Raw genomic sequence first — 11,687 nt, 5'->3', positions numbered from 1 at the left:
CTCACTGGGATGAAGCTGGCTATTAACGTTATTCTCATTTTACAGTCATTGTGTATAAAACAAATTATAATAAATAGCTGGAGCGTCTGAGTTTGTCTTGAGGTTTCCGAACAGCTGCTGTCCCTTTTCCATTGTGCGACGCTGTCTTTTTGTACATCTTAAGCATTAAATAAGCACGACATCACAGACATACAGCTGAGATTCATACCTGTCAGCTCCTTCTTTAACTTGCGAAGGTCTTTTGCGAGATCTTCAACTTGACCTGAGCGCGTGGAAGAAGATCCTGAGGTTCGGGAAGCGGGAAAACGCTCTTCTCTGTTCCTGCGTTCTGAAACCACAACAACACATCCGTCAGAAAGAAAGAGAATCTGTTAGTTTTTGTGTTTTAACTCAGTATTTCTGTCGTGTTTTCCAGTAAATTTACCAATTTTCCCAAATCATAAAGGAGGAAGAATCAACTGCCCAAATTTTGCGAATAATTTAAAGTAAAGCCCTTTTTTTTTATTCTGCTATTTGTTTTAACGATCAAAAAGGATATATAATTATTATTATTATTATTATTATTATTATTACAATTAAGTAATTCATTAAATTTTATAAGTCTGAGATCTCAATATTAGGGCCCTATAAAATCTGGTTTTATTTTTCACAAATTCAGTTTTTTCTGGAATCAATTGAAATGGTTTAATTCAATTTTAATAATCAAAAAGTTAAAAATGAAAAAATAAAACACACACACACACACATATTTTTTTTCTTCTTTTTTTAACAATTTAATAATTAAGTAACCCCTCCCCCCAATTCTGTGTTTTTTATATATATATTTGTATATTTTATGTTTTTTATGGTTTAATCCAACTTTAAGAATTCATAAGTAAATTAAATTCATAAAAGTTAACAAGATAATAATTTATTACACTTTTAACAATAATTGTACCCAGTATTTCTGTCTTGTTTTCCAGTTAATTTTCTAATTGAAGATACACTTACTTAAGATACAAATGACCATATGAAGAGATATGAAGATATATGTCTTGTTGAAGCTTAAAACATGAACAAATATTGGTATGGACTGATATTTGTTATTTTTAAAGCAAAAACTCACTTCATTTTAATACTTTTTTGGTCTTTTTATCATAAGTTATTTTGCATCTCTGATAAATGAGTTTATAATCTCATAAACTCTCATGTTATTTCTCAGAATTGCATGTTTACATCTTGCAGTTTCTGTTTTTATTTCTCAGAATTGTCAGAAAAAGTCACAATTGCCAGTAACAGACAGCACCTGCACGGTTAAAAAACATTCAATAAAATAATATAGAATAGAGTAAAATCCATTAATAGAGAAAATTAAAAGAAAAGAGTACCTTGTCCATGTTTCGCAGGTAGTACGACACTACATAATCCACCAGACTCATACGATTGTCCTGATGGGAAAGAAGGTCATTGGCAGATGTTGAGCTGACCCAATCACACCCAGGCAACTCTTCAACACATATTCAGTGCAGGATTATGGTTTATGAGGAGTATTTTCATACCCTGCTCTTGACATCTTTTAGTTTAGGCAGAATCTCCAGTCCGAATCCGTCCGCCTGTCCTCTGGTCCGGTTTCCACCGTTCATGTAGTTTCCAAAAGCCAAGATGAGGCCGATCACGTCCTTCACACTGTCATTATCAAGAAAAGCCTGAAAAGACACATACATACTTCAGAACACAACACTATCAAACACTGTACTGCACTGTGTCACAGGTATCATGTCAGAAAGCTAAATATTATTTGTATGATCTTTTTAAATGTTTTATACAACTATAAATATTATCTTTATGATTTTTCTTATTTATTTTAATAGACATTTTATTTTCAAATACAAATTTATTTTATGAATATTGTTTTTAACATAAGTGTTTTTTACAAATACAAATATTTTTTAATGAATATTTTTATTTTAATATAAATATTTTTTCTAATACAAATGTAATTTTTATGAATATTTCTTATTTTAATATAAATGTGTTTACAAATACAAATATTATTTTTATGAATATTTTTATTTTAATATAAATATTTTTTTCTAATACAAATGTAATTTTTATGAATATTTCTTATTTTAATATAAATGTGTTTTACAAATACAAATATTATTTTATTGATATGTTTTGTTTTAATATAAGTGTTTTTTACAAATATTATTTTATGAATATTTTTGTTTTAATATGTGTTTTTTACAAATACAAATACAAATATTATTTTTATGAATTTGTTTTTGTATAAATGTTTTTTACTAATAAAAAGTCATTTTTATGAATACTTATTATTTTAATATAAATGTTTTTTTTTACAAATACAAATATTATTTTTATTAATATTTTTTATTTTAATATAAATGTTTTTTATAAACACAAATATTATTTTTACTAATATTTTTATTTTAATATAAAAAATGTACAACTTCAAATATTATTTTAATATAAATGTTTTATTATTTTCATAGTTATTTTTTATATAAATGTTTTATTTTTTACAAATACAAATATTAGTTTTATTTCTGATTTCATTATTTTTATTTAGTTTACATTTTTAATCTTATTAAATAATGTGTTAAGTTGATGTTAAAAATCATGTTTGTTGCCGCTTCTGGTAGATGCATAATTTTATGTAATTTTTATGAGCTATTTATTATATATATATATATATATATATATATATATATATATATATATATATATATATATATATATATATTCACTGTATATAGTATTAGATTTTACTTGTAGAGAATGGTTTGAATGCTATTTTTTAATCCTAAACAGAAATGGCTACTTGCATTTCGGAAATTTGGCAACTCAAGGAATTTACATACATTGTAACAATAACATGTATATATTAAATTGACGGTTTCCATTAGGCGTCTTTTCATTTCGCAATTTTTAATTTACACAATTTGAAGGTTATGGAAACACGTATGCCAGTGAAAAACAAGGACGAGTTGATTGTGAGGAGAGCATGCATATCGCCCAGCCATGCTCGCATTCACGCAAAGTAGACTTGTTGACAAGTTTGGGTGAAGATCTATTTCTTTCAGTGTCCTGTAGTTGGCGATATCACAGAATAAACTGCTGCAGAGGAAGCTAAATGCCATGCAAAATGTAATGGGTACAAATGTACTGGAGTGAAAAGTACAAATGCTTATTAAAAAATTTAGAGAGCAATATCGTTGATACTCAGTAAAACTACAGAGTATAAAAAAAAATACTCAAGTACCGTAATTAATTACATTTACTCAAATAGTTTACACAAACACAAAAGAAGAAAGCACGCAGTTTTGGCTCTCTGGACTCTATTGTACCTTGCTCACAGCAGAGATGATCTCCAGCTTCCGATGGACGGATGATATGGAGTCCACAAACACAGACTGGAATATGATGCAGTGCACGCGGCGGGCGAAGTCGGGAATCTGCGAGAGTTCGTACAGGAATCTGCGCAGGAAGACACCAATCAGATCAATGCCTCACACAAACACACCAGTCTGGACGCAAGCAAGTGCACAAGTGTGATTGAGACGAATGTTACAGAGGATTGCATGCGGATGGACTCGCTACAGTGAGGGTCAAAGGTCACGCACAGCTGGCTGATTCTGAAGAAAGTGGTGGTGGTTTAACAGGAACACTTCAGATGTTTGTGCAGCAAATATTATTCATTATTATGAAATGTGTTTATTTAGTGTTGTAAAGTGTGCAGATTAATGTCTGATGTCTGATACTCTGCAAAAACATTTTTCCAAGTTAAGCAAAGAAACTTATGAAAGATTATTGAAGCATAATTTGCTACCAGCATTTTAGTACCTTTAATATACTAATATAGTTTAGTTCATACTTTTAATTTTTTTTAATTTAATTTAATTTTTTTTATATTTTCTATTTTCATGATAATTTTAGATAAGGTTTTAGTCATTTTGCTATGCTTTTGTCATTTTTATTGGTTTATATATATATTTAATACATTTTATTTCAGTACATTAAACATATGTTTACACAGTACATTTTTAGTACATTAAACTAAATTCAAATTAGAAATGTTGCTAGCTGAAATAAAATAAGTTTTAAAGTTTTTTATATATTTTAATTTATTTCATTTAACATGTATTTATTTATTTATAGTTAAAATAATTTATGTTTTATGGTTTTAATTTAGTTAACTATAATAGCTCTTTTTGCAAGAAAATGCTAGTTAAGTTTTCCATAATCTAAATTTAATTTCTATTTCTTTGTGATTATTTGTGAAATCTATTAGCGATTTCTGAGTGAAAATTGCTTTGAAGTAAATCTTACGATAAATCTGTGCATATTGTGTGAAAGTTACCAGGTTTGTCGACTTCATGAGAATCTTAAAACGTATATTAACACATATAATTTTAACATTTAATTTTGACACATTTTGTAGCATTTTTGCTTTTGGGAATCATTCACGTGCTGAAGAAGTCTTGCATGTTCTCTTAATTCTTCTTTGAGAAAAAACGACATGATGGAAAGTTTTGATTGATATTTTTTTAACTCAGCATCATCATATGAAGTAATATTAGACATTTTTGCAGGACTGTGTTGTAAAACGAGTGTATTTATTGTGAGCGAATGATGAGAGTGGCTGAATGACGTACTGTTCAGGTTTATCCAGGAGCTTCACCTCGTCTTCTTTAGACGTCTCGTAGTGTTTTCTGATCTTCTCCAGTTCATCAGGCTGAGCTCTCTGTCAACATTCACAACAAAACCATTCGAAGTCACACGAGTCGTTTCAGGAACATAAAACACAGCCTCTGCACAATTATAACGTCAAATCACATGCAACCAAGAGCCGACCTCTCATCAAATCACTCACTTTGTGCAATATTACATGTAATATTGAAAAGCGGATTTTCATTACATTAGGAGACAGAAGGAGAATAAGAATCAGGTTTAATCTGGCGACTCACGTTCTCATATAAAGCTTCGATGGTCTCCAGATCCACCACAGAATGATCCACCGTCAGAACAGCTGAAACAAAACGCATCCGTCCGTTTACCACAAGAATACATATTTGGCAAATTGCTCCTTTTAAATCAAAAGTGTTTTTTGTCTTTGATTTGCAAACTTAAAGATTGACCAGAAAATGTGACATTTTGAAATTAAAAAAAACATAGCTTCATCAGAATAATGACTTTTGACACGTTAGCTTTGTGAACTCACAAATAAATCTTAAACATGTTTTGGAAATGTTAAAGAGACATATAACTTAAATTATGTCTCTTACTGAAATATGAAGTAGAAAACCCACGAAAGACTCATTTATTTTAAAAATCCACATCGTTTCATAGATATTTTGGACTAAGGGGGGCGCCATTATTTCAGTGACATCAAAAAGTTTAACTCGGTGAGATACTCGCGAAAAAAAGGAACATTAAGTACCTTCGCGGTCAAAAAATAAATAGCTCATAAAAATTGCATAAATATTGCAAAAAAATAAATATATATATATATTGGAGGGGATGTGAAGTTGTTTGAAATGCTGATCTCACCCTGCTGAATGTCCTTCATCTCCAGATGGAGGCTGGATATTAATATTCCCACGGCCTGAGAGCGTTTCCCATCCAGCAGCTTGATGAGCTACAAGAAGAAGCTCACAATTAAACACATCAACACATCAAAATACCAAAAATGATTATTAGAACACTGTAAAGTAATTAGAGCCCGACCGATATATCATTTTCCCGATATCATCGGCCGATATGAGTTTGTCACAGATATATCGGTTTCAGCAAATATGCAACCGATTTGTTAATTATTTTTTGATCACCACTTTTGATTGATCATTGCTAAAAATGTGTTTGCATGTATATATATTCTGTTTATGTAGGCTATATACTGTATTCTATATACAGTACCAGTCAAAAGTTTGGAAGTGTATTCAAACTTTTGACAATACTGTACCTTAATATAGCCTACGCATAAAAATATCAGCCGATATATCGTTATCTGTCTTATTTTACTACCTAATATCGGTATCACCCCCCCCCCCCAAACCCCAAACAACATATCACTCCGGATCTAGAAGTAATTAAATCTCACTTAATAATGTGCTTCATGAGGTAACGTGGTTTTAATGAAGTTCTTAGTTCTATTTTTGACAGAAATTAATACTTTTATTCATCAGGGACACATTAAATTGATCAATAGTGAGAGTAAAGACATATGTAATGTTACAGTATATTTCTATTTTGAATAAATGTTGTTCTTTTGAACTGTATCACAGTTTCAAAATAAATTCAGCCTTGAGCAGAAGATAATTCTTTCATAAACATTAAAATAAAATCATACTAACCTCAAACTTTTAAACAATAAAAATTAAAATAACATATGATACATTAAAATACATAAATGTATTAAATGTAATAAATGTAAATGTAAATGTAAATACATCATCAGTACTGAAGTCCTGACAAAAGTATATTTAATTCAACATTCGGTCCTCATTCTTTCACATAATTTCCCACCAGTCTCCAGTGTAACTGAATGACAGTGTTTCTGTAAACCAGCATAATAAATCTCAAGAATTGTGTTTTTGTCACGTCTCATCAGTGAAAACCTCACGCCACATTCATGGGACACTGTCACAATTAGGAGCTCGCTGTGAGACAAAGAAAAACCAGCAGAAAGTGGCTCCATAAAAGGCCATCGTTGAGCTCTGGACGAGCGCAGAGGAGGTTTTATAACAAACTATAAATTCACAGGATTTTTATTTGTACCTACACATGGTCACAATTACTAATGACCGAATTCCCTCATAAAGGCCACGAGAGTTTTGGCACGCTAAAGAGCCGCTCTAAAACTTAATGTCTAGCTCTTCTTCATTAGGATTAACGCGCGGTGAACTGCTGCAGCGTTCAGTGGGAACCAGCCCAACGGCCTTCAGATGTGAGTATTGCATTACAGCAGGTGAAGAGGGCGTTCATTATTAATGTGAGCAGAGACACTTGCACACACACACACGCACACACACACACACACACACACTCAAACTCAAACAAAGACAGACACGCTAATGAACCCAACCATTGCAGAGCCAGTTATCTCCTACAGCTCTCTCCCACCACTCCACACCTTTAATTATAAATATTGTATAATATTGTAAAAAGCGTCTGCTAAATGCATAAATTTAATTTTACATTTAATTGAATTAAATAAATTGTATATATATATATATATATATATATATATATATATATATATATATATATATATACACACATATACACACACACACACACACACACACACATTTAAGAAATGTTTTGTTATATATTAACATTTAGTCATTTAGCAGACACTTTTATCCAGAGCGACTTACAAATGGGGACAACAGAAGCAATCAAAATCAATAAAAGAGCAATAATCTGCAAGTGATATAACAAGTCTGTTAGCTTAATGCAGTACACGTAGCAAGTTTTTTTTTTTAAATAATTAATAAAAGAAAACAGATAGAAATAAAAAAGAATAGAGCAAGCTAGTGTTAGAGGACTTTTTTGGCTCTTGGTAATTAAATAATAAATAAAAAGAAAACAAATAAATAGAATACAAAAATAATATTTTTTTAGGCAAACAACAATGCCTTGAATTTTATGCAAGCAGCTATTGGAAGCCAGTGCAAACTGATAAACAGAGGTGTGACGTGTATTCTGGTTTAATTGTAAAGGTTTAATAGAACTGGCTGGAAGACCTGCCAAGAGAGCATTGCATTTTGATAAAGTGATGGGTTTGCTGGAATCACAAGCAGTTCTGTCTTGGCAAGGTTGAGTTGCAGGTGATGGTCCATCATCCAGGAAGAAATGTCTGTTAGACAAGCTGAGATGCGAATAGCTACCGTGGGATCATCAGGATGGAATGAGAGTAGAGTTGAGTGTCATCAGCACAGCAGTGATATGAAAAGCCATGTTTCTGAATGAGAAAGCCTAGTGATGCCATGTAGACAAAGAAGAGAAGCGGTCCAAGAACTGAGCCCTGAGGCACCCCAGTAGTTAGATACCTTGAAGGACCAATCTGAGAGATAAGACTCAAACCACAGATGTGCGGTTCCTTGAGATGCCCTTTGCCAATACTGTTGACAGGAGATACTGGTGGTTCTCTGTATCAATAGCAGAGGACAGATCCTGCAAGACAAGTGTTGAAGGTTTGTAATCCTCTCTTGTTGGCTTCAACAACTGAGAGCAAGACTCGGACAAATGTCCACTTCTGAAACCAGACTGGCTGCTGTCGAGGAGGTTGTTCTGTGTGAGAAAGGCAGAGACTTGGTGGAAAACAATTCATTCAAGAGTTGCAATGAAGGGTAGAAGAGAAACCAGTCTGTAGTTCTTTAGAAGATTTAGGTTAAGGGTTGGTTTCTTAAGAAGTGTGGTTATACGAGCATGTTTAAATGTTGAGGGTAATATATATATATGTAGGGGACAAGGCACAGATAGCTGTGCATTAAATTATTTGCTGTGCACCGCTTCTGTTTTAGAGCCAGTGTTCTGGAAAGGAAACTGGAGTCAGTATGAAGCCTACTAGATGCATTTAATAAACACGTAAGGTTTTTAAAGCACAGCGAGCAGCCGCTTGAGTAAACATCATTATTACATTGTTCCATGAGGTGAAGATCATGAATTCTGGAATTTTAAACACAGAATACCTTGATCTACAGTCGGTAGTCAAACGCTTCCCAGAATAGATGCCAATAAACACAGAGTTAGAGACTTAAAGCTAGAAACAATTAAAATGTCAGTTTGTTTAAGAATCATCATTACTGTTCAAGCTACATATTAATAATGATTCATCTGACCGTGTGATGTTTACATACTTCACAGAGCTAGAGAGACGTCAAGACACGAGAGACACACCAGAAGACACAGCAGACAGGACAGATAATAAAATAAAATAAAATAAAATAAAATAAAACAAACATGTTTTTTTTAATAATAATAAAATAATAAAATAAAATGTCAAAAGATGAGAAACACCAGAACATATAACAGGCAGGACAAAAAATAAAATAAAAAATAAAATATTTTTAATAAAATAATAAAATGTTAAATGATGAGAGACATGCCAGAACAGGCAAGAGAGAAAAAAAATATTTAAAATAAAATAAAAATGCAACAGGCAGGACATATTTTTTTAAATAAATAAAAATAAATAATTTCTTTAAAAAAAATGTTAAAGGATGAGAGACACAAGAACACACAACATAGAACAAAAAACATATAAAAAAATGACACAACATAAAATAAATTGTTAAAAAATGATACACACATCAGAACATGCTACAGGAAGGATAGAAAAAATATTTAAAAAAAATAAATAAAATAAAATAAAAAAATTATAAAATAAAATGTTAAAGGATGAGAGACGCAACAGAAAGGACAAAAGAAAAAAAACATTAAAAACAAAATAAAATAATAGAATAAAATGTTAAAGGATAAGAGACACATCAGAACATGCAGGAGACAGGACAGAAAAAAAGGTTATTATTATTCGGAAGTCTTTATATGCTCAGATATTCAGACACATGTTCTCCTGAAGCCACCTGTTAGTCATTAAAGCTCGTCCAGTGAGCAGACAGAGATGACAGAGGCTCCGCCCCCTCATGTTTGATATGTTAATCAGGAGCGAGGAAAGGCGCCGGGGGTCCGTGCGGCGGATGCTTCTCAACACATGACACAAATTAGCTTCGGTGTGTGACCTCCACTGATTCCACATTGATTGTGTTTTCAGGAGAGCTGCGCTGCTGATAGACGCCTTTCCACACACCATTTCTGTATTATCTACATGTGTCTGACACAAACACACACAAGCACTTCATTTCCATAATACGTGCACAGATCAAAACACACATACACACGCTTTCCCAAACGCTGACAGATTCCCTCACCTCTCCCAACAGACTCAGACCTGGAGGGGAAAATAAAGAACTAAAAATAAATGTTTCATTTCTATTTATAAAAATAATTGATAAATATACATTAATAATATTTATAAAAATAAATAACAAATATAAATACATATTTTATAAATAAATAATATTTTGATGAATAATCAGTGATTTCAGCTATATTACACACAGAAATGCAACAAGAGAGACTATCCTATATAACTTCATTAATTGTAATTAATCCAAAATATATTTGATACATAAATTAAATGAATAATTTATATTAATAATTGCATATATTATTAGCTTTCCATTTAATATTTTTATTACATTTTATTTTACATTTTATTACTCTTTTCAATTTCATTCTGCTTTCAGTTTTTGATTGTTTTTTTTATTTTATATATTTTTTATTCATATAAAATATGTCTTTATGTCTTAAATGTTACTTACTTTTTTTGACTATTTTTTATTTATATATAAATATATTTTACACATAGATATCTGTATGCATAAATATATAAATATATTTATATGTGTAATGTATATTCAAGAAATTAATTTTAATTGATTTTAAATGTTTTATGTATGCATATACTGCATGCATATAGGTTAAAATTCACTTTCATGTCTGAAAAACCATTGCAGGCTTGTATTAATGAATCATTAATGCTCACAGCCGCTCTATCGATCTCGTCCCAACACACCTGACGCTCTCTGTATTGCTCTGTATTGCTCTGTCAGGACATCGACTCAAGTCGCTCTGTGTTTCCTGGAGGCCGGTTTCTCAGAAGGCTGACTCAGAACGTGTAAACACACACATAAATGATGGATCTGCATCTGTGTCGCTTGTGTTTAGCAATTCTTTTAGAAGTTACATCGTCCTGCCAAGACCATAGAGCTCCAGCATCTATTCATCATTTCACAGTCACTTAAGGAGATATTAAAACAAAAATAAAAGGCTAAATATTAAAGGCAAAAATAAATAAATATAAATAATGGAATAGAAATAATAACTATACGCACTCAGAAAAATTCAAATTCATTCCAAATAAATTCAAAAATAAAACTGTATAATAATTGTGTTAACAGCAGCGTTACTTTAGTATCACTGAGAAACTATCATAGTTTCAATTCTCTTTTTTTTCTGATTTCATTTAAATTTTAATTTAAGTTTTAGAAATTTTGTTTTGTGTTTTTGTCATTTTTATTAATTTTAAAACTTGTCTATATCGTTTTTAAATATTTTGTTTATATATATATATTTTTTTATAAATAAAATAAAATAATGTAATAAATAAATAATATAAATAAATGATCAAATAAAATAAAAAATGTACAAAATATTAAAAATATAAATAAATAATAAAATAAGATAACCCTGCAAGATAACATGACTGACTTTCCTTCTGTTTATCATGCAGGTTATAAGTAACAAATTCAGTTTTTATTATTGATACTTTTTGATACATTTTAATTTGCCATTTTAATGATTTAATTAATTATTAGTAGGTGTTCTATTCTGATATTTTATTTACTTTTATTTTAAAATTAATTTTCCTTTTCAGTGATTTAATTAATTATTAGTAAGTGTTTTATTTTGATCACTCGTTTTTTATTTTAAAATTATTTCTTTTATTTATTTGACATGGCAATTTTGTTCTTTTGAACACATAGGATGGAAAAAGTGCAAGTTTTTTATCCGATACTCCAGTTTTTCCACACGTTTATCTCAAAACTGGATGGAAACAA

The 11,687-nt window shown here is 30.6% G+C and overlaps 1 pseudogene; it reads right to left on the bottom strand.

Annotated features, from left to right (window-relative positions):
* Nucleotides 1-208: 208 nt before the first annotated feature.
* Nucleotides 209-11,687, bottom strand: part of LOC113082371 (formin-1-like) — a 37,581-nt pseudogene continuing 26,102 nt past the window's right edge.

This window comes from Carassius auratus, unplaced genomic scaffold (genome assembly GCF_003368295.1).
Source record: "Carassius auratus strain Wakin unplaced genomic scaffold, ASM336829v1 scaf_tig00035832, whole genome shotgun sequence".
Classification (NCBI taxonomy): Eukaryota; Metazoa; Chordata; class Actinopteri; order Cypriniformes; family Cyprinidae; genus Carassius; species Carassius auratus.
Note: the sequence above shows the minus strand (reverse complement) of the source record. Positions and strands in the feature narration are given on the sequence as shown.